The sequence below is a fragment of the Melospiza melodia genome, chromosome 1, assembly GCF_035770615.1.
Source record: "Melospiza melodia melodia isolate bMelMel2 chromosome 1, bMelMel2.pri, whole genome shotgun sequence".
NCBI lineage: Eukaryota > Metazoa > Chordata > Aves > Passeriformes > Passerellidae > Melospiza > Melospiza melodia.
The window spans coordinates 15,786,739-15,811,708 of NC_086194.1; the positions used below are offsets into that span (position 1 = coordinate 15,786,739).

Here is a 24,970-nt window from a genome sequence, read left to right on the forward strand (position 1 = left end):
CTGACTCATGCAGGAAGTTTGCTGTACTCAATACCAGTGCTCACACCTCACAGATACTGTTGACATTGACTGTCACATCAACCTTACATGCTGAAAAGCCTGAAAGTAGGACTACAGATAAAATGTGCAGGATCATCAAGAATTAACACATTCTGATCCTGAACCAACCCCAAGGCAAAGATGAGCCTTTATGTTGTGTTTTCAAAGACTTTTCTCTCAATGCATGAGCAGTTTCCACTGTTGCCCTGTGTACTCAAGCTGTGCTGGCAATGGAATCAGCCATTTGAAACCAGCCTTCATTTCAGATCCACACCAAAGGAAATGATTTCTCATAAAGACTTTGCTCTCACCTCCCCAAATCTACTGTTTCATTATGTTCCACCAGCTATTAGAGTTTTTCTGTTCCGTCTTTTCTGTTCCATCCGTTGGCTATATACACACAACATTGTCAAAACAAAACCTGTAATTGTCTGTCTTCAGACAAGTCAAAGGCCTCTGCTTCATTTATTAGTGAAAGTCTTCTCTCCCCCCACCCTAAGTTGTCCACATACAAGAAATGTGGAACATCCAAAGAACTCCTAAAGCATTAGCTCAACACTCTCTGGCTACATGCTAGCTGAAGTTCCAGAGATTCTACTACCACTTTGCAGACCTAAAAAGAGCACAGGTCTCATGAAAAATGTCTCCCAACACCTCCCCAGACAACGTGGGACAAAAATAGCACGGGACTACTCCATGCTGCCTTACACTTTTTCCAAGGTTGAGATTACAGAAGTAATTTCAGCAAGGTTGGACACAACATCTGCAGAACCTTTTGGGGGAAAGCAGTTCCAGCAATATTCTTGTTTTGGTAAGGAAGGAAAAAGAAGCACAAAAAAAAAGCAAAACCAAAAGAAGATAAAATGAAGAAAATCTTCTAGCCTAGTGGTTTCTTTTTGATGAATAAAATATTTTACTTGAAAACATAAAAATCAGTTGGAGACATTTCACTCCCAAGGACACTGATTGGCCCTTGCAAATTTAGGTGACCAGTTTCTCATTTTTAGTTTACAATTTGAGTATGTTGGTGCCAGCTCCCATCTGTCCATGGGATGTTTTCCCATGTGACCATCACAAATAACACCATGGGAGCGCTAAAGAACAGCAACACTTCTACCTAAAAAGTAGCACAAAAATCTGATTCAGCACACAAGAAAACACTAAGAAGCTTAAAATAATTAATTTCACAGTAAAAGCTCCTTATCTAGATTACTTCATGGCAACACATTTGTAAGCACCATTGGTCAGTTAAGGGCAAGAGGAAGAACAGTCACAGCTCAGAAACAGCTCTGAACTTGAGGCTTTATTTTAGGATGTTGAGCAGGATGCTGTGGTGGGACACCCTCTGAGGTAAACTGTCAAGAGGCATCTTAATTATGGCAACTGTAGTCCTTCCAAACAAAATTTACTTCGGAATACCTTTATTTAGGAAAAACAGTATTGTTCTGTATGTTGATCCAGAATGAAAAAAAAAAAGTATATTTGGAGGGCATCTTATGTTTTAAAACCTCCTTAAATTAAGGTGGAATATTTCTTATAGAAATATATATTCACAGAAATCTTTCCAAAACCTGCTGCAGAATATGAACATACTGAAAGCCCTTTTTGACAGAAGTTACAGCCATGTGACAGCAGTCTTCTTTTTACAACACAGAAGCTGTAAAAACTCAATTAAGCCTTCTAAAAGTTCATAATAGAGGGGGAGCATGTACACTTGTGAAGTCTGGGTAGACATGGATCAAAAGGTTACCTGCCAGAGGATTAATTTCTCAGAGATGGTAAATAACCATTGCAACACAGGTACCACACATTTTCATTTTGAGGAAAATTTAACAGAATAGCAAAGCCTACCAGCCTCATTCCTACTTCTTCCTCTCCACAACTGGAAAGGTGATGGTCTTAAAACTAGACTGGAAAAGCATTTATCTTCTGTTTATGCCAGCAAAGATGTATTGACATGTTCAATGCCCAACTGCAGGCCTCAGTTCAGTCTGTATCAGTTGAAAAGTAAACATATCTCTTCAATTTCTCAACATATGCAAACCTGGATCACAATTAGGCTCTAGAAAATAACCTGGATTTTCAAAAAGCCCTGGACTTTAAGTAGTCCCCTTGGAATGCAAACAAAAGCTCCCACTGCTGATTCTTAAGACTGGTACACACCAAATATGATGCCTTCATTATGAGACTATTTTTTTGAAAAATAGAAACATCCTGGAATAAAAATTAGTTCACTGTGAAGCAACTTACATATAAGGTTTCTCAAGTGAAGGCTCAGTTAAATTGCTGGCCACATGATTGTAAGGCTAAGGAATAATGAAGGACTATGGATTATTACTTTCTGGTGCTGTCAGAAGTCTGTATTGCATAAATGCACATCACTCTATTCCATCATTCTGCCAACAATGTTCCTTTCTGAACATCTGTAATGATCATATTTAAAAGCAAGCATGTCACTTATATAGCATTTAAATGCTATGCTGGAAGAAGTGTTCCTTTCCAGAGGAACTCTGCAACAAATGACATTAAAAGAGCAAGCCAGTTCCTTCATGTTGGAATTAGTGCATTTAGCCTTGTAGCTACTTTGAAAAGAGTAAATACCACCAGAACAAACACACACATAATTTTAATCCAAGTTCTGATGTCCATGACATCCTTGAATGAAAGGAACACCTTTGTGCCAGTTGCACATAGTTCCTTAGTTAAATGTCACCCTTTGGGGGTCAAGCACATTATAATTTTCTCTAAATAATTTAAGAGAATTAATTCTTGCCTCTACCTCAACTGTGTCAAATGATAAAGATGGAACTGCTGCTTTCTTTAGAAATTACTCACACTAAGAAATTTGGAAAATATAAAATATCCCCCAAACTAAACTCCATATGTACTGCAGGCCTTTTAACATGCAAGACAAAAATTGAAGTGCAGTCAATTGGTCATGCAAGCACAGTGAGTCCACCAACCACCAAAGGGCCTGGAAAGAGCTGTGACTTAACAAGTCAAGTTAATACTTTTGAACTCAGGATTAATCTATCTGTAAAAATAAACTCTGTGAAGTTTTGGATTTCAACTACTAGCCTATTGAAACAGGTAAACAAAGCTGAACTTTATGCAGCAGGGATGCAGGAAGGTCTCATAACAGAGCATTGTGGTTCATCCCCTGTTTCATCCTTCATGCACACTTCACAGGGAAAACTCATTTACAAAACATCTGTGCTTCAGTGATTTTAACTGTGCCTTGTACTTGCATAGATGAAGCTTCACATGCTGTTAAATTACCACTTGTGTTCACAGCATGTCTCCCTCACCTACCTTTGGGAAGTACTGCTAAGAGATTAGCATCAATATCCTTTGTGCTGTTCGCAAGTTCTTCTTTATCTTCAAGGGAGAACTCCTTCTGAAAACTGAAAGCAACATCTGGTTTACAGAACTGTGGATGTCTCTGCTGCAAATCAAATAAACCCAAGACATAACCAATTTACTGCAAGATAGTCTAACAGAGATACCAAAGAAAATATTTTCCCTAAGAATGAGCTAAGAAATAACCCAAAGAAACTCAGAAAGCCAAACCTAACATAATTTGAAACTTGTTTGGAACTGACTGTGACACATTTTTGCATTAGATTACTGACTGCCTTCAAAATGCTCTACTAAGCAAGTACATTTAACATAATCTATATTGAATGGTTCTTCATAAATATTAAAACATGTCATCAAAGGCAGTACTGCATGTACACTCCACCTAGAAACCTTCTGCACGACTACTCTGTTGCTGTTACTGCACTGTTCTCTGGATCTTACACAGTTTACAATATTCTAATAGTACCAGATCATTTAATTTTATACCATGTCTTTTCAAAACAGAAAAACTGCCCATTTAAATGAAACAAAATATTTCTTTAAATATGTTCATTAAATACATAAATTTTAACTTTAAAATGTGCGTATCATAATGGTCTAAAGTAGATCCCAACTGTTTAGAGTGACTTTTTTGGAGGAAGTGCTCCTCCTTGTAAGCAAGATTTTTTTTCTCCAATCAATAAAAATAGAGAACAAATGATTGTATTCAGCCATTCTGACTATCCCAGCTGGGCATAAGAAAACTCATAATGGTCTTAAAGCCTTTAATAAACTGTGTAGACAGGTGTAACAGATATAAATCCTCACAGTGATCCCAGGTTCTTCATTTTGTCACAGCAGTGGTGTGCTGTATGATTTAATGTCATTCTGATTAGAAAAACTGCACAGTCTTACTGTTGGAAAATCCTTCCTGAGGACAGATTTTAAATGGCTGCTTTTTTTTTCAAGGGTATGAATTTTGTACTCACTATTTCTAAGGAATAATTCTCCTTGAAAAGAGTTTTAACATATATTGACTAATATGTTTCATAAGTATTCCCATTTATAAATATATTGTTTATAAATAACATCTCTTTTAAAGATATTGAGGGGAGGATAAAACCCTTGAAATGACAATGAAGAAACTGGGCTGTGTCACAACCAGGCACCATGCCACCTGCTGCAAATTGTCTCCAACAACTGCACTTAGAGAAATTATTTCAGGTACTGCCAAGAAAAGCAATGTTAGCCACTACAGAAAATAACAAATAGAAGATGGAGAGCTGCAATAAGCTGTCCATTAGAGAGCCTTACACAGCAAACACATGGTAATTGAACTAAACAAAAATCCAAACACAATGAAAAAACAGCAGCCACAAGCAGATGGATCCATGTGTCATCTGAGACTGGGCAGAGACTCAGACAGTTAACTGGATGTTTTTCTATGCCTGACCCCACACTGCCAATACTTGCAATTCTTACTAGCCTCACAATATATTCTTTTCTTACAGACACACTCCTGGAGAACACTGGATGGAGAGATAGCCAGTTCCCATTTAAAAGCAGACTTTAGCTGAGGATGAGTTTGAAAAATGCAAATAATATTGGCCTAAGGCTATAAACCAAACCCAAATTTATTTTGCCAAATCAACTTAATTACTTAAGACAAAAGTGCTGAAGGATCCAGCTCATTTGAATGAGCTTCAAAGTCATTCAGATTTTGAATACCTGTGCTTTATTTAGCAGTATCTCCACTTGCTTTCATAATGCCTATGATAATGCAGCACCTTAAGCTTCCCTCAACAAGGGGCTTTGTGCAGAAAAGCATTCACTGAACAGCAAAATCCTTGTTTAAATGAAATGTGTGTGAACACCCACCACTATGCCTAATTCCCACATGAATTTTCAAGGGTAAAATCATGGAATCAGGACTGGCACTAGCCTGATGGTTCCATAAACAACCATATTATTGGATTGCTTGTAAACTAGTTACATTCCCCCTGCTCCTCCCCTCCAGGGAGCTCTAGTGACTTTGAAGGCAGAGCTCCTTTAAACCCTGTTTAAATGTCTGTCACTGGGTTTCCATCCATTTGTTCTTGTGCCAGTGTTGTCAGGTACCTTGCTTATTTTCTTAAAAGAGGTTATCTCCATGTACTCAGATTTCTCAGGACAGGCTCTCAGTCTCATTGATTATCTGTTACAATGTCCTCTACTTATTCCAGTCTTAAGTAATCTTTTTTTTATATGGTGACCAGAATTGAGTAGTCTTGATTCCAGACTTGGGTCTCAGCAGTATCTTATGAAAATATGATTTTTTTCATAGTGAAAGCATTATTATATACCTAGCTGAATGCTGGGATCTACAACACATTTGCTTTTTTACATATACACTGTATTGGTTGCTCAATCCTGCATGAGAAACTAATATGCAAAGGCTTTTCTTTCATCAGTTGCAAGTGACAGAAAAATTTATCAGCCCCCAATGCACAACTGTGCACTTAGTATTATTACATTACATCCTTTTTCTATTACTCCTCAAGGTCATCCAGTTCTTCCTGTATGGGAGCTCCCTCCTCCTTTATACAGAGGGTGGCTTGCAGCCTTTGCTCACTCTGGCAGATTTCATTAAAATTCCTTAAATAGCCACAAACTTCCTAAGCTTAACCCTCACTGCACTAGACAGCATCACAGGTTATCTGCTTTGTGAAGGTCCCTTCACAGTTTCCCTTGTGCCCCCATTTTCCACTTCCCTCTGGACAGACTGTCAACCATTACTGTCTATTTTTTAAAGATTAACAATTATCAAAATTTTTAACAAAATCATACACTATTTTGTTCACAATGTAGGAGTTTTACCTCTTCAGACACTTTTGTTTTGCTCTCTCTTGCTAAGCTGCAGGTGGAATTGCTTATTTTAAATGTTTTCACATGAGAAAACCCAAATGTTTTAATCCAATGCATAATTACATTGCTTTCCCATGCACAGAGGATTCAGAGACAGCACGGCTCTGAAGATGACAGAGTCAAGCCAAACAATTGAGTATTTATAGACACATACATCAAATTAGTTCTAAAAATGAAACTAGGCATATTTAGGACATGTCACAGTGTTCAATAAGAACATTCATTAGGAATCTAAATTGAGTTGGAATGATGTTAAGGCAATTTCAAATTAAAAAAATTAGAGGAGGCTACTCATCACTATTTATAAGTGTTTTAAAAAACAAACTCATAAGTAATTCCTTAAAACAAAAAATCCCTTTTTACTCAAAGGGATCTTTCCAGACCTCTCCCTGCTTTATTAGTTTCTCTGCTGGAGGAGCAGTCACAGCATCAATTCAGTTGCTTAAGCAGATTCAGATAGTCAGACTTGGATTGCCAAATCTATTGAACCTTCAAACTCATCCAAAACCCTCTTCTAGAAATGCCACAACTACATCTAGTCATGCTGTAAATTTAGGGTAAGATTCTGAGCAGCAGCACTATGAATTTTTGCACTTAACAGCTAGGCTATGCACATTTATTATTAAAATAATTAGGGAATACATGGGTTTCTTTAAAAAATAAAAAGTTAAGCAGACATTTGAAAGAATTCTTTCTTGAATCCCTGATAAATCTGGATATTGAAAGGGGAACTTATTGTCTGTTTCTTGCTTGAAATACAGCTTTTGATCATGATTGCATTCAGGAAATGCAATCAACAGCATGAGGTTCCACCAGTTTGTTTCACACAGGATTTGTGTGTGGCTTGGCCTCAGGTCCCCAACAAACTCGTTATACTCTCCATTGTTCAGGAATTCAGATGATTCCTGTTAAAACACAGGCAACAACATTTCACAATCTCAATAGTTTGTCTTTAAAAACAATGTGCAATGCAGGATTAGTGGAGTACTTGACAGTCTCAGTAGTTATACTGTTCTGGCACCTTCCAGAGTAAGTGTGAGCTGCATGCTGTACATCAGGGATTCCAGGCTGAAACCTTCATCTGCTGCTGCAGCAGCAGCATATGGTTTCTAAATAGCTGTCCCACTAACCTAGTTACATCCTTAAAAGCAACCAGAAGTTTGATCCAAATGCCACTGGTAACACTGACCTGCCATCCCAATTAAAGCTATGGCATATACTGAGATTTTATGATTGAAGTACAAAACCCACTTGTACCCCTGCCAGCCAGGTGCTGCTGCTCACTTCTCTTCTCTTTCTCTGCCTCCAGGAGAACTTCCTTCCCTGGACTCTGCTGTAAAATGTCCATTTTACGGTCATGTCCTTCTCTCCTGCTTTCATTGCACAGTGTGTCTTGTACACCATTCCCTCCATCCCTCTGCAGGACCTTAGAAACAACATGGCAGGGAACCAGGTGTGCTCCAGGTGTGTGCACTGGCTGAAAAGAAGCTCACAAAGATGAGCCTGTGCACTTGTGGCAGGTGGGTTCCTGTGCAGCTGAGCCAATGGAACAGCTGGTTCCTGGGGCAAGGGTCCATCCCCAGCTCCTGACCTCCTCTCTGTGCCATTTGGATGAGTCCAGCAAGCACAAATGTGGACACCCAAGGCAGCTTGGATGGGAAGAGAGAGGGAATGTGACCTGCCATCTTGCTTAACTGTAAATTGTATTCCCCTTACTCAGCCTTGTGCAAGTGTGCCCTAAGGACACAGACCACAGCCACAGCCCTGCATGGAAGCAACAGCACCAGCCCACTCATCTCTGCAGTGTCCCCTTCTCCTCTCCCCCCAGACTGCTCCCTGCAGGATGTATAATTAATTTACCCACTTCAGCCACCTGATTTACAGACACGTAAGTGTTCCAGGCTAGTTCACACTGGATGTCTGTACTCTGCCCATGCCATGCAAGGAAAAATGGGCATTAAAATGAGCATTGCAATGGCAGGAAGCTCAGTGCACAGTGGGACTTTCCCTTTAGTAATGTCAGCTAGAAAATTTAACATTACTGTAGAGGCAGTTGGTGTTTTCAATGCTTGATGTACAAAACCTTGGTCCTGTGAGAGGACCAATAATCACTTTTCCTGACAAAGGATAAATGTAGATTCAAGCAATGAAAGTTACTGCAACCAGCCATCTTCACTGGGCTAGAAAAACTCAACCATACCTTAACGCTCTCTTCCTTAGGAGCAATCGTGAAGGCTTAAATCTGATTGAGTTTCCTTTGGCAAAATCTGTGAAATAGAAAAAAATCACATCAATTTGAAGATCCTGTAATAAATGGGGAACTTCTGGTACTCTGGGTTATAGTTTCCAATCATAACCTTTTTCCCCTGCAAAAGACTGTGCAGAGGCCTTCTCTCTATGCAAAGGAGCACCTGCTGGCATGTCCAAGATGGTGAAAAACCAAAGCTTTGTAAAAATGAGTACAGACAGTAGATACATCAAAACATCAACATTTTATGGAACTGCCATGTTCTATTCCTAATATTTGTGGTTTAGCAGTACAGCCTGAGGTGATCATTTAAAATCACTGTTTCCCAGCTTCTAACATGGGCAATGGACATGTTTATGAAGCACTCTGCAAATGAGAAATGCTGCAAGCAGCAAGAGCCTTTTTGGCTGCAGCCTGTCAATACTATTAAAGCTGCACATTCACTGCAGAAGCCAAGAGATGTCCAGCTGAGGATCTGTTGCAACAGTATTACACCATCCATGGCAGAAATATTTCTCAAGATTGCCTACTGTTTGGAAGCTCCCTTTTTTTTTCTGAATAGCCTTACAACATGCATTTCACAGAGGAACTCATGTTTACACTGAGAGCAAAACTGCAGCCTTATGTTAAAAAGCATGTATTACAAAGCCTCTGGGTTCCCAAAACTGTGTGAACCATAACAAGCAATGGGCAATCTCCCCACCCTCTCCTAGATTAAACTTTTTAATTTCTGCAATCAAGTGCATCACCAGAGGGTCTAAATGATGACCAGTGGAAGGAGGGAACCTCCTCTCCCTCCATTCAGTGAGGATGCAACCAAGACACCCCAGAGCTCTGCCAGCCAGGGAGCAGGTCCTGGTCTGGGACTGCTGTGCAAAACCACATGGAGCTACTGACAACTCACTCCCAATGACAAATTGCCTTCCATCCCCATCTGTATTAAATCTACTACCCAAGACCCTACATTAATAAACAGTTGGTCACTGACACAGCAATCATTTTATTTTTCAAAACCAGACCCAGACTTCAGAACACAGTCCAGACTTTAGAACAATTCAGTTGCAGCTACACTCCTATTACCCTACCTCAGAGCTGAGATTTAACTATTTCAAGGAAAACCTAACTGCAAAAAAATATTTTTTTGCTTATGCACAGTATTTTAAGTCTGGGTAGAATGTCTCTTATTTTTGCAGAAAGGGTTTAATGAAACTTATTATAGCTGACAATATGGGTCTTAATTTAGAGAAGGTACATTTTGTCTAAGCATTTCAAAACTTCTTATCCTCTTCCATTTCCTTCTGCCACCCCTACAGGTATAAAGATTGAAAAAACTTCTAAAAAGCAACAGAAAAAGATTATTTTAACAACTTGATAAAGAAGCTAAAAATGTGCAAAAAGGCATTTTCTAGGCATCTGCTACAAGTCAGTGCAGATTTCAAGCAGCTTTGATAATAGCAGTCTTCAACTTTAATAGGCAACTTTTCCTGTTTTTGTTAACATTCATTTTCTCTTTCCATTAAGTGGAGAATAAAGCACATAGATTACACAAAAACATCTTGTTAGATCAAAATAGAATATTATAAGAAAAACAGTGTGAATGGTATATAAATCATTATATTTTACACTACAGCATTAAAAAGAATACTCTGAGCCATATGGATCCTCTAAAAAGGCGAGATTTACATTACTTTGAGAGGACTGTGCACTAACTTCCAAAGCCCAGCTCAGTATCAGCTTAGCTAATCAGAACCAGGCATATCTTGAATTTATAGCTGTTCCAGCAGGATGCAACCCATCCTAGAATTATTGGCACTGGAACAGCTGTCCACCATGAAAACCACAAGCAGACCACAGAGAAATTCTGCCTAGCCCAGCCAAAACTGGGGAGGGAATATGAGAAGGGAAGAAAGGAGCCTGCACTGCTTCCCAGGGAGCAGGGAGGGAGAAGGGCTGCTAGGAAGGGCACACCAGCCAGTTTGGCTCTTGCACCCCTTAAACACATTCAGCAACATTCATACACACCACATCTTTATTGCCTCAAAATAATCTTAAAACTCTGCTGTGTTTCACAGGGGTGAGTCCCGATCTTCCCCCACATCCCAAACACAGAAAAACTTAGCAGACAATAAAATTCCATTACAGAGTTTTGATATTTTATGTATTTCCTCCTGTTCAAATTAAACACCATGTGGGGGGGATTAAAGTCCAATAAAACTTACTTACCACAATATGGAAGTCTTAAATACAAACACAGGAGGAAAAGTAAACAACTCTGCCTCAAAAGACAATAAATATGCCCACAAAAGAAACATCAGTTTAGCAGAGTCTTATTCAATGGTTAATTTAAAGATAAAAAAACCCACCCTCACTGTACTCTATAGACAGAAAAAAAAATATTTACAACAGCATTTTGTTCTGCTTTTCACTGAAGAATTCTAAACATGTTCATAATCATATTATAGCAATTGAAAATATTTTTATTCAAAATTAAGAGAATCTTTACTGAAGTGTAAATCAGACTTGCTCACAAGTTTAACCATTTGTTCAGTCGAGTTCCCTCTCCCTTAGGCACAAACTACCCGATAAAACTACTATCCATAATTTAATATGCAGGAAATTTAAAATGAACAATCTAAAAAGAAAAAGTAGCTATAACCTTCCAGCATTACTCAGTATATTTAAAGGCCCTAAGTCGGTGGCATGCTAAGCTAATTAAAAGATCCATCTAATCGGATCTTTCAAAAGTGTCCTTTAGGAAATAACAAAATAGCCTGGGTGACTAACTGCATACTGATTGCTAAAGTACCTAATGCAGCTGCAGGAGAGCCAGTCAAACAACATTTACACATGCAGACATACATATGAGAGATTAACACACAAAAACTGCATTTTCTTTTATCTGCTTGGAACTCTTACCTTGCTCCTCAGAGTATTTAACATTTCCCAAATAGCTGGAGATCCAAGGATTTCTGAACATGGTTGCACAAACAAAGGATTCGGCAAAGAGAAACTACAATAGCAGCTAATTCTGAAGCAGGCACAGCCCTTAGGCCTGTCTTAGCAATACCGTGTAGAGATTTTTCATAGCACAGGACTGGAGCTGTCAGGCTCTGCGTCCCAGGGAGTACAGTAAATGCATAGCAATAGGCTGCAAGCCGGAGCAGCTCAAGCCAGTAATCAGATTACGAACAGAAATTAGGCACATGAATGCTAAAACAGATTGGGCAGTGGTGATTGGGAGATTTATAATATTACCACTTCAAAGATCCAGCCAAATTGCACACTATATTCCTGCAAAACGAATGCAGAACCCCTGAATCTTCATATTCAGAAACCAAACAAACAAAAAAACCCCCAACAACAACAGAAAAAAATGTCGAGAAGAGGAATAATTCCTTCATATCTCTAATCAGGATAAACTGCAGTGCTTATTTAAGAAAAACAGTATCCAGGCTGCCAAAAAATGGACTCTGACAATCACAGCATTATGCTTAAATGTTTTGCCTAACTATTAGTTGGAATATTTAAAACAGACAAGATTTATGGATAACATATGAGCAAAATTACTGGTGGGGGTAGGGATTTAAGAACAGACACCACAGCTCCAAATATTTTAATTCAAGACAGAAGGTAAAAAATTGCACTAAAGTACAGTCTAGCTACCTTTTTTTTTTATTAAACAGATTTGATGGATTTTGGATTGAAGAGTTGGAACCCTTTTAGCTAATTTTGAAAGTCTGGAAATATTTGTTAGCAATGGTGCAATAACCCTGGCTTAGGAGCTCACACTGAACTACCTGATGGTCTAACACAGACACAAAGAAGCATTAAATATGTGATTGAAACAGGTCCATGCACTTAACCCCATCCAAACAAATAGGGAACTCTATCAGCTTCCCTCCAACAGACCTCTTCCCTTCCAAAAGATTTTAGCTGCTATCAGTATCAGGCTGAGAGAGATAGGGTGGTTCAGCATGGAAGAGGTTCCAAGGAGACCTTAGAGCACCTTGCAGTGCCTACAGGTGGCTACAAGAGAGCAGGAAAGGAACTTTACAAGGACCTGTAGATAGGCCAAGGTGCAATGGCTTTAAGCTGAAGAGGGGTAGGTTTGGATATTAGGAAGAAATTCTTTATTGTGGGGGTGGTGAGGCCTCTGGAACAGGTTGTCCAGAGAAGCTGTGAATTGCCCCATCCCTGGAAGTGTTGAAGGCCATGCTGGATGGGCCTTTGAGCAACCTGGGCTGGTGAAAAAAGTGTCCCTGGCAGGGGGGTTGGAATGAGATGATCTTTAAGATCCCTTCCATTCCAAACCATTCTATGATTCTATGTGTAGAAAACTCTCCACAGGACTGGGGTTGTCAGGACCATGAAAAGGCAGACTAGAAACACAAGGCTGAAGTTCTTGACTCTTCTTACCTGTTTTTGTGATGCCTGGTAGAACAGAACCCTGATCTATGCCGGACACTTAAATGTACGGACAAGATATGAACAATGATGCTGTGAAAAACTGCAAAACCACAAGTGAAAAACCTACTCTATCAAAAACCTATTAATGGCTGTTGGCTCATCATGAAGTTGTATTTAGCTTCTCTAGGTCATCAAAACACTGTTCTTCATGCTAACAAGTTATTGCAATGGATAGAAGAACATGCATTCCATCTTGTCCAATGCACCTGATATTTGTTTTAATATATTTATCTTTAAAAACATAAATCATGTTGGAGTCAACCTAATCAAAGCACGTTTTCTTAGCTGATCTTTCAACAGTCCAGAACTCCCTGGAACAAGAGTCACCCAACACAAGGAATATTGAAGCCTCTGACTCATCAAGTAACCCTCTCTGTTCAGAAATATTTGATGGTACATACCACGTTTCTTTTCTTTGCTGTAACCTTGCCAATTACATGTTTAATTGTAACCACTCCCAGCGCTACCAACAGAACACAAACCAACACTGCTGTGCACTCCTGACCAGCTGTGAAGGCCTCCATGTACTTGAGCCTAATATATACAAAAAATGCAATCTGTTGGCACTAGTCCAAACCTGCAATTAACATGAAAATCTGGTGCTTTATGGCCAAGGCATAAGTGCAGGTGTGCTAAAAACACAAAACTAAGATGAGGCAGAACTTACTAAGGAGCTGTTGGTAATAGCTCATGGGGAAATTCTGGACCAGGATATGTGTTGGTATAGCAACAAGAGACACCCTGCCCCCAGAAAAAAACCTTCTTTCTCAACCTTGCCTTTCTGAAGATTGTTTACCTGATCTCATTAATAGAGGTATTATTACTTGGAGCATTTTTAACCACCTGTAACTCATCTGGTCCACAGTAAGGGAAGTTTCTGATAAAGCTCAGGTAAACATCACTCATTTGATAAATATTGTGTCTGCAATCTTTAGCAAGGTTGAAGGAGAAGTTAGACCTGACAGCTGAGCTGATGCAATAGCTCAAGGCTGCCAATAAAGACAGTCCTAGCCATCGTTCCTCCTGCTGCAGCAGCTCTGCTAGCTCCTGCTCCCCTAGTGACACAGCCTGACAGCTACAATGGGAGTAAATATTTCCTTTCATTTTTGCTGGGCGTGCTTTTCAGGAGGTGCCAGAACAAAGAAAAAGGCACAAGCTCTTATGATCAGTAAAACGGATCAGCTCTTCTGGCTAACAAAGGAGGTGGGCTCAGCTCAAATGTCACCCCCCATCTGGCAATGTCCCCTACAACAGGAGGAGGGGTATGGTTGTTTTTGTGGAGGGCAGGGTCAGGCTCCCCCATTGCTCTGCTATACATCATCCTCAACGTTTTGTCCTGGTGAATGAGGTGCAGAAGGGAAAGCACAGAGAGCTGCAGAAAGACAGGAAAACTCTGGAATGCCTTTCACAATTTCGTAATTTTTAAACAGGCTCTTGCTTGTGCTGTTCACATTCTGCCTACAGTACACAGTAAGAAGCCAGTCTCTACAATTGGTCTGGCTACCACCTGGGAAGAAATATCTGTGATAGGCTTTGGTGCAAATGGGACTCCTTTTCCTATTATACAGCTGGCAGGTCAAGATCCAGGGGCTACCTCATGGGTCCAAAGAAAGGGAAAGTAAAATATTCAATTAAAGAAAGAATCTCTATCAAGCTTTTCACAAAAGTACCTAGAGTTTGGCTTCAACATCTCTTCATGTTTGGCTGGAAGGTGATCATCAGCCATTGCTCCATGCACAGGATCTACATGCATGATAGAGGATCTATGATTTAGCATTCCTGGCACTGCTGTTGATACTGAAATTGTGCTGCTGTGCAGAATCTGCAATCCCAGAGTTCATTCAGTGTTGAGTCAAGATGAGGGGTATGTGCCAACACTGGTCCCAGTATTAAAACTCTGAGCTGTTGGAGCCTTTGGGTATTACAGCAATGCTATGCACTTCACACAGATCATTTGGAATACTGAACTGTAGGTAAGTGACCACTTCTGTCCCTCCTTTCCACCAAAAAGGGATCACCTGTCACAAGAGGAGTCTCTGTGCTGGCCCTTAACCAGATTTGGAAGTGGAAAAAAACAGGGTGCAAAACCAGTAAGTCAGCAGAGTCAAGGGTATCAAGAAAAGAAGTCTTGGATTTAGCATTTTGCTGCTTGTTTAAAAACAGCAGGTTTAAGAGCAAATCTTTCCCAGAGGAAAAGAAGTTAGTCTCGAAATACTCGATGAAGAAAGGGGGAAGAGCAGTTTGCCCTTCAAAAATGACCCAGTCTCCAGGACCTAAAAGTGTGCTCAGCCAAACCATGTTATCAAGGCTGTGTTACAAATCAGTAGTAATGTTCTTGTCCCCCTCTGCCATCATTAATTCTTCAGCATTAGCAGCTTCCAACATAAGCAAACACAGAGAGAACAACAGTTCAGCCTTCAGAAAGGGGGGCAGCCCAGTGGGAAGCTAAGTTTGCAGTCATCTGGGCTTAGAGCTGGAGGTTAAGCATGTATACATTTCAAATCTGAGACTGCTCATGAAAGAGCAGCTGGCAGTTAAATATTGTTCTGAAGCTTCCCACAGGAAGAGAAGGAAAATATCTTCCTTTTGTCTGGCAAAACTAATAGCTCTAATCAAAGCTGGAGTTTAAAGGACTTGAAAAACACTTCCCAACTTCCAGGCCTGCCAGCCCCAAAGCACTGAGGAGTTATGAACCAGGTCCCACCAAGATCAGGCCTTTTTTCCTCTGGAATTTTGAACACTTATGAAATTATATTTAGAAGTGTTTAGAAGTGATAAAGAGAGATAGATACTTTGTTGTGACTTGCAGTTATCATAAAAGCAAAAAATCAAAGAAGCCCATGACAGCTGTTTGAAGAAAAGCTAAAAATAAAATAAAATTTTAAAGAAATCAACAAGGTAGAGGAAAGAAAACCCACAGTGAGTGAATGAAACTTTCTGCAAATATGCTAGTTAGGTAAACAGGAATCTGAGCCACACAGAAACTGAGATGCATAAATGATGATCTTGTATAAATGTAATGATGAAGTCATGTTTTCATCCACTCTTCAAGGGTAGAGATCTAAAGGAGCTCATGAATTTTATTCAGCTGCTCTTCTGGCCAAGGTGAGCATCCTTGGATTAGCTAGTCAAAATGAGCTGTGCCAAGATCTGAGATGCTGTGGATGATTGCAGGAATGAAGGTCAGAACACTGGGCTAAATCAGATCATTCTTTTCCATCAGTCCATCTGACCATCCCTCCCAGGCTGCAGGCTGCTTGCCCACCCCACGCCACCCTGTCAGTTTTTGGTGTGTAGATGTATCTTTCCAAAGGAATGTGGCAAGACACTCCCTTTTCTTATTTCCCCTTCCTCCCAGCCTCCAGCAATCTCTGCCAAGTTGTTCAAGAAGCCAGCCCAAAGCTGAAGGACAGGTCAAGAATCTCCCAGAAGATAATTTCAGTAGTACAATCACATAAAAGCTCAAGTCACATCCCAGCAGCCCACCTTGCAATCACAGTACATATTTTGGGTTGGCAATGCCAGTCAGGTTTGTCTTCTCCATCCAAACCCCATGTATGTGGGGAAGTGGTATCTTCTCATTTCTTAAATTGAGGCCATTCTTATGAACTTTAAAAATAGGATAAAGTTTCCTGACATGGTGTCATCACTCCAGTGGAAAGCAAATATAATCCTTTCCAAAAAATCATCCTGGTGAAATGATTTATATTTGGCCAGTGATTGTGTTTAGGACAAGTCTTCAGTTTAACTTCAGCAGTGCATTGCTTGTGTAGTGTACTTTAAAACAGGTCATATGCAAAGAGATGAAAAAAGCTGATTAGAAAGATTTATAAAGGGGACTGAGGTTTGTAGTACAAAATGTGTTGAAAGAACATGGATGGTCTTTTTGTACTGGCTATTTAGTAATGTGCTCTGGGAAAAGGAAGAACAACAGGTATTTTTTGTACCCACACTAGAAATCCTCATCTCCAGATTACTATTTCACACTTCACTCCATTTATTAATATCAGCAATTAATTACCCCTAAAAGGGGATTTTGGTATCTTTGGAACACATTTCAGAACAGGGAACATCCCTACCTCTCATATCACTGTTCACAAAACTGCATGACAAGACTGCAGCATAATTAAAAGCTGTCCAAGGTTTTCCTCTTTAGGAGTAGGATCAGACTCAAGAAGCTCCTTCAAGGAAGTTCAAAGGCCACATGCCCTTTTCTCATGTGTAATCAGATATATCAGTGGGGCACGTTATCTGTATTCAGTCACACCTATCTGTCTCTGGGCCCAAAGCCCAGACAGAAGATGTCAGGTGTGAACACATCCATTTCTGCACTGAGCAAATGGCTGGAAAGGAGGATAGGGCAGGAACTCCTCTCCCAGCAATACAGACAATCTCAATCATTAAACAGCTCAAGGACTTTGAGAAGACATGGTGTTTTACCCAGTGAAACAGCACTGGAGAGCATTGCACAGCACAGCTCTCTGTGGAGCAGCTGGAGCTCAGACTGTGAAGGCACAGGGTCAGTCACAGCTTGTGGACATCCTTCAGTGGAGTTGTGAAGCCTCAGCTTCTTCTTTGCTGTTGCAGTGAACAAGAGCTTTGCTGCTGAGATGGCCCAGGCTTAAACTCTTGTTGGGAGACTTAAACTTGTGTGCCTCAAAAACAAGCAGCCAAGGTTTCCAGGATGGGTTTCCCCATCTTCTGACACTTCTAGTGTCTACAAGCAGTATGAGGCTGTCTCCTTGCCTGGAGCAGCAAGTGGCCCCATGCAGGTACGTGCCACAAAAAGCCCTGCCACACTACTGAGTTTTCTTCTGCCTGATCTTGAACACCTCTGCACATGTGTAAAACCCAATAAGGGAGCAGAGAGAGGCATGCATACCCTAAGAAAGAATTTATAACAAAGTTCTTTGGCTCTTTGTGGTAGTCATCTAAGGAAAACACCAATTTTGTTTACCACTGCAATGTGACATTTCACAGCCCACATCCTATCCCTGCATACTTACCCTGAGATATAATTTTTCAAGCCTCAGGCAGACAGCACCCTTGCAGACAAGAAATACTTGACCCCAGCTCCCATCCTGTTTATGGCATGTTGCAATGCTTTCTCAGAAAATTAAATATTTATTAAAAGAAATAAAGAAAAATGTATGCTTTATTCAAGAGCTGATGGTCAAGGTAGGACAGGTCAACTGCCAGTACTGTCACTGCACTATGAAAAAGGCACATGTACCAGACTTAATTTGCAACCAGCACAGCTAAGCAAAAATTAAGAGGATAAAAAACTAACCCAGTGATGCTGCAGATCTGGAGTCTGTTCTCTAGAGAGCAGGTTTAAATTCATGGCAGCTATGGAGTTTTTCTCTTTATTGCCCTCATTCACTGCCAAGGCCCCTGCAAAAATCACCAACATTCTTGGTGCTCAGGGGGGTGCCAGAAAGTTAATCACAAGTCAGATCCAAAGAGCCTTCCCAGAGCTGCCTGGGAAAGTTTGCACAGCATCTGCTTGTCTAAATCTATGGAGATTACACTAAAGAAAAAACGTAAATACTTTTTTAAAGGCTTCTTCCATGTGAAAGTCAGATTTCATGAGGTGGGTGTGAAGCAACCTAGCTTAGTCCCGGTCTGTACACAGACAGTGGGTGCCAATGTACCCTTTCTTCTGGGAGGGAGATAACTGTTTTAGCCAGTAAAAATAAGTTTTCCAATAAAGGGCATAAAACTGCATAATAAGAGAGGAGAAACAAGTCCCAGAGTCATTAAAAAAAAGAAAATAAATAGTTCCTCTTAGTCCAGTACTCCTCTGAAAGCAGGCAGTGCAAGGAATGAAGACATACTTCCAGCAAAGGTCCACAGAGTGTTTCAGTATATGGACTGACAGCGTGAACTGCCATCCTAAGGTTATAAAACTGTGCTAGGAACACAACTACAACCACTAACATTTGCACAGAAGGATTTCACTTTTTAGAGCCACCTCTAGCACAATTCCTGCTATTTGCAGGCCGGGCGCAGTGTCAGTGGCAGGCCCAGGCACAGCAGCTCACTGTCAGCTAGGAACAGAACTGCAGCCACTAACATTTGCACAAAAGGATTTCACTTTTAAAGCCAGCTCTAGCACAATAGTTGCTGTCTGCAGGCAGGGTGCAGTGTCAGTGGCAGGCTCAGCACAGCAGCTCGCTGTCAGCACCGCGGTTCTGGGTCGCATCTCCCGGGGTCTGCGCCGGATCCGTTCTGGGCTGCGCGGCTCATGCAGCCCGTTCCGTCCCCAGACACGGCTCTGCAGCTTGCCTAATAAGGCCAGGCGTGAGTTGACTGGCTGGCTTAGAGGTCACCCAGTGTTTACCTTGCGAGCCAGCGGCAGCTGGAGCCTCCCAGCGCTCCTCTGCTCCATCCCCGCGCTGGCAGGGCCGCGGCAGCCGGGGCGCATCGGCGCTGCCGCTACAGCTGAGGGGGACACGCCGTGGATTCACCACACAGCATCAAACTGCAGGGAGTGCAGGCACAGTTTCCACCACAGCACACTGCAGGACCACTAGACTGAAAAAATAATCAGGTTTCTCACTGCATGAATTGCTCGAAAGTAGGGCAGCAGTGTAGGTATGAACAGCCACCTTCACAGCTCCGAGGCAGCAGACAGGTACTTGTCAAACACCAGAACCAAGGGAACGAGATGAAAGCAAGGCAGAGATACTCATTTGAGCACTACTATTTAATTATGTATTACTCTTGATCAGTTATGGTGAGATTCACTGCAATTCAGACAGATGGCTTCAAAAGTAATGATTTACCCTCCACAAAAATAGCTATCCGGCCAAATTAAAAATCTCTTCTTCTGCTGCTTCCCTTGTGATTCAGTCTATTTTCTCCTTTACACCACTCCTAAGGCAACTTCAAGATGCCACATTTGGATACTGTCCTACCCATCTTCCCAGCAGACTGTGAGGAAAGCCAGAAGACAGCTCTGTGGTTAGAGCTGGCAGGCAGAGGAGAGCAGCACAGGTACCACAGCACTGCCACGAGACCCCTCCGAGGGGACACACACAGTGGCTTCTGCCCTCAGGTCAGTACAGACAATGCATTTCCATCCTTAATTAAAACCACCTTCCAAGGTTCAAATATCTACCTAGTACTATCAGATATAATGATGTATTTATCATACAATTCTGCTAGAAAATTGTCTTGAGTACAGGGAGTAAAGCTAAACTAAAAAGTAAAAACTATTATTAGTTTTTAAAAACTAAACTGTGATTATCACCCTACTGAAACTAAACTATGAAAAACTAAACTATGATTATCACCCTACTGAAATTAAATTATGGAAAACTAAACTATGATTATCACCCCACTGAAGTAACAAAACTATCACAGTTATGTCCTGCTCCTCCTATGAACCTGAGGTTCACACTATTGTAATTAAAAGAGATAAAATATATGGCCCATTCACTCTTAAAACAGTAATTTTTTTTTTTAAATCAGCTGATAGTTTGTAAGCTTAGCCATTATCATTTTGGGCTGAAGCTGTGCCCAGGTGCACACAGAGATTTTGGCTCAGAATTGCTGACTTTCACCTCAGACTGTTCTCACCCAAAATGTGTTTCACTTATACAAGGAAATGGGGCACACACATTCAAAAAGGGGCCAGTCAGACATGATTACACAAAGGTAAGTCCTAAAATAAGCCAGCTCATTTTGTGTCCAATTTGCTTAGATCAGCAGCACAATATGCTCTTATGAATATCAATAATGAATGCTGGAGGAAACTAAACAACACACAAGGAATGAGAAGAACTGCTGTGTGAGCATTAGACCTGTTAAGAGTTTTAGGAAGAAGTCAAGATAGCTCTGAACTATGAAAATCAGTCACATTTCACAGACTTTCAGGCTGGGATGAGAGAAAAGCTAGAGGAAAGTGCTTTGCTAGAGGAAATGGGTTCATCTATTCCTTTCAAGTCTCTCTGAATACACACTGACAAATGCAAAGTACCAGGGGAACACTACTTCTGCTCTTGGTTAAAAAGGAGAATCTCAATAAACTTGGGCACATCTGGAAGGGAACACTCTGACACCCTCACAGGTGATTGCTTATTTGTCACCAGTTAATTTAGTTTGTGTAACTGCACATGAGCAAAGGCTTTCCAATGCTTTTATGCTTTCACCATTTTAATTTTAAACGGGAGATAATGTTACAGCTGACTTTTCTCCATTTTAACACTCCCATTTTTCATGTTTGCTCACAGACAATATGATTTCCAAGGCAGGCTTCAGGAAGGAATTCTGGAAATACAGCAGTATCTCCTCCTCTGTCCTAATGAAAGGGGGAAAGGTAGAATTAATGTTTTTTAAAATCTGTATTCTGAATATTTTAAATGCAAAAGGTGGTAGAGAAGTGGTAGGGAAGTCACCCACACGAAGAAACCTGGCTTTTTCACTGCTCAGGACAAAGCACAGTAACTGTAGTCAGTTAAACCTGACTGGTGCAGAGCTAGAGAGTAAAATTCTCATTGAACTTTTCAAGAACAGGCCAGAAAAGCAATTTCAGCAAAATCTGTATGTGCATAGCAAAAGTGATGCTGAAAGAGCAGCTCACATAAGACCTCTGCTTAAATCAAGGCTGAAGAATACTTTCCACACTCAGTCCCCCAAAAGGCCACCTCCTCCAGTGACCTTACAAGAATCAGCTGCCACCCCAGCTCTGTCACAGGAGAGGAAACACATCCACCATGTAATCACCAGCTATGTGCTGCAGGCACACATTCACTGAGAAGACAGATGGGGTTTCAGTGAGGTAATGGGGCAGTGTTCTTCCCCTGCTCTGCAGATGGTCAGTTCCAGCTCGAAAGCAAAACATCATGGCTTTGTTGAAATTAGGTGAGTAGAGAAAACAGCCTACAAAAGAAAGAACAAGGGCAGTTCCTTGGGGAGCCAAGAGGTTTGTTACAGTCCAGGTTCCCAGAGCCACCTCAAGAGCAGACAGGGAACAGCCCCCAGGGCTGGTGCAATACTGATGCCTGTGTGATGGCTGAAGAGAAGTGCTCTGTCACACCCCAGCTTTTACTGACACATGGAGGAACTCAGCTGCATTTGCTCCAAATTTCCTCCTCCCAAAACTAGAGCCACCATTCCCAGCTCTACTCTTTTTAGTCTCCCAGCTCTCATCTTTGTCAATCCCTCACTTCTGATTTTATTTCTGCTGCCTTCTGTATACTTCCAACTTCTTCCTGTACCCCATTTTATGGGTAATTCCCCTGCATTTCATTCTTCAGTGTTTCTAAATGTACTTCCACTTCTCCCCTGGCTCAACTCAATCTCCTCACTAACCCTCTTAACCCACTTCATTTCACCTCCCGCACAAACCCAGCCATCTTTTTGAGAAGGGTTTTGTTTTGCTTCTCCAGGAGATTTCAGTAAAGGTCTGTCCAACCTAGCACACTTTATTAGGAGAGAACTGATCACAGGAATCTAGGGAGCTGTTTTAGTGAGAGCTGAACCAACTGCAGTGTACAAAGCTTAACTTCTGCAGCACACTGTGGAGCAGCCAATAACCAGAAGGTCACAGTGTAAACATGCTGATACTCTTGGACATTTTTTTCTTGCAGGTAAATTCCCTTCATCAGTCAACTTGTTTGTCCCATGAATAGCATCAAAGGAATGCTGCACTGTTTCAAGAGAGGCACTAAGCATGTGTAATGGAAAGAGACATCCCTTAAAAAAGAGAAAAGACAGGCAGCTTGAACAAATTAAGAGCTGGAAAGAAAGGACTCCCTTGATGTCTTAATGGCCATTGGTTGTTACAGTAATACACCAATAACCACTTACGGAAAGGGTGCTGGACTAGAGCCTTGCAAGACAAAGAAAAAATACCTTGCCTTGCAAGGTATTTGTCTAAAAGTGAGGCAAAACCCCTGCTGAGGAGCAGTGTATAATCATCAAGCTCACAGACAAGCTCAGTGCAACGTCTCCTAGCACGGTGGGACCCAGCCCTGTGCCAGGGGATGCTACAGAATGCTCAGTCCCCAGGACCTCAGCAGGGGCTGCAAACCCCAGCAGGGAAATGGGCTATGCTCTGCAGTAAGGCTTCTCTCTGCCACCACACCACACTGTCTCCAAACCCAGGGCCTTGCAGCTCTCAGGGGAAATGAGACATTGCAAGCTTTGGGGAATTTTGGGTACAGGGACCCTAGGAAGCTCCACTGTTAAATGCCCCATCATCCTTACACACTCCATAAAGGCTGGGCCCACAGTTTGTGATTCAAGCAAGGAATGGCAGCTGTTCATGAGCCTCAGTACCTTGACAGAGCTTGTACTGGAGAGACACACATGAAATTCTTGCACTGAGTTCATTGTCAGCACAGAGTCCTGCCCACAGAGTCTACAGAAAGGCATTCTTATGGCATGAAGACAGTCCTTCCTACACCAGGGAGCCTCTGGGAGCCATTTGGGAACTCACTTCAGCCCACCAGCACGACTGGCATATTTACTATGAAGTTCTAGATCTACATTCCACACAAAGGATGTTGAAGTCCAAGCAAGATGCTCGTTTTCCTCATTGCCTTTCTGTACCTGGCCTGATTTGTAAGTGCTAATGGAAAACCTGAATAAAATACAGCAGTAGAAGAGTTAAGTAATCCAGCAGCTTCTCTAAATGATTTAACAATTAGTAGTGCAGCTAAGCATACACATAGATTGCTTTGACTTAAAAAAATCATGTGCATAAATAGTCAAGTAAACAAATAAAAAAAAAAGGCTCAGTGAAGGCTACATTTTAGGACATTCAGACTATCTTGTAAAGATACTGTTTGCCAATGGCTGTAAGTCAAACTGCAGCAGTATTTCAGACTGCCATGGAAAGTATGCCTGCATTAGAACCCAGCACAATAAACTTTAAATCCTTGACAGCATGTGGCCATGCATGAGGTCACTGTGAAAAGCTGCAACATTTTCTTGAGCTCTTTATTTTTGTTTCCTGAGAAGCCATAATCAGCAGTTTATACCCAAAGTCTAGATGTAAAGTCAGCACAGGCTGGACTAAGTCCAGAAGTTGCATTAGTTCACAATATACAGGAAAAGAACAAAATCCTATCCAAGGAGACCCAGAGCACTAGAATGCTGTTTAATGAAGGCTGAACAAAACTAGAGCACTGCTCTGGTGAAGGCACTATATAGGGATTTCATTGGGATACCATAATTTCATTTTTATAGTCAAATTCTCACTTTCTGCCCTCAAGGGTATGTGTGCATATGTGTGAAAGTATCCTATTAAACAATTTGGCATATGTAAGTCCTCAACTGGTTCCTTTTTTGGGAACTTTTTTTTGGCTAAGTAGTAATAACATTATTACTTGCAAGTCATTATGAACTACAGTGTGTGAGCATCCAGATTCTAGTATTTCAAGGGTCTGTGGGTGCATAAAACACACATGCATAGAAACTGGGTTTTATAGGAAGAAATGTTTTGTTGGTTGGGTTTTTTTAGCTTTTTTTTCATCTATTGACTATTAGAACATTTTATGTGAGAATAAACACACAACTCACCTATCTTGTCATTTTGTCTTGCAGTCAGAATGCAAAAAACAGCAGAAGTCAGGTAACTTGGTAAATAACCTCAGAAAATTACTTCCAAAACCAGAAAGACAAGGAGGACAAAAAGGAGTAAACTGAGGGATGCCAAGGTGAATGAGCTCTAGGAATGCCAGAAATCTACACTTGGTGTGGACTGCTCTCATGTTTTGTTTCAAAAGTTGTTTCTCTGTGGAAGTCATACTGTTAGTTATGTTTCTTTTTCAAATCAGTGAAGCAAACAACTGGGTGTATTCCAGGATCACTACTTTGTGCAAAATTCCTTAATGGGAACATCCAATAGCAAACATTGTTAAATATTGTAACAAATTTATCCCTCACTACACAAACAGAAAACCAACATCGTATTTCTATTTTCTTATCTACACGCCTTAAGTGCTTCTGCTCACTGACTCT

The 24,970-nt window shown here is 40.9% G+C and overlaps 1 protein-coding gene and 1 long non-coding RNA gene across 13 annotated transcripts in view; both read right to left on the minus strand.

The window, feature by feature from the left end:
• Positions 1 to 3,451, minus strand: part of SVIL (supervillin) — a 59,113-nt gene extending 55,662 nt beyond the window's left edge. For 7 of the 12 annotated variants that reach the window (XM_063149038.1, XM_063149030.1, XM_063148995.1 and 4 more), the window contains exon 1: positions 3,352 to 3,431. The gene's annotated coding sequence lies outside the window, so the exon portion shown is untranslated. Of the gene's footprint in view, positions 1 to 3,351 lie in introns of all 12 variants that reach the window. The other 5 variants (XM_063149062.1, XM_063149055.1, XM_063149046.1 and 2 more) reach the window with 2 other exon arrangements.
• A 5,031-nt stretch (positions 3,452 to 8,482) lies between these two features.
• Positions 8,483 to 24,970, minus strand: part of LOC134414469 (uncharacterized) — a 69,726-nt gene continuing 53,238 nt past the window's right edge. The window contains exon 3 of the long non-coding RNA XR_010026744.1: positions 8,483 to 8,549. This is a non-coding gene — a long non-coding RNA (uncharacterized LOC134414469). The remainder of the gene's footprint in view (positions 8,550 to 24,970) is intronic.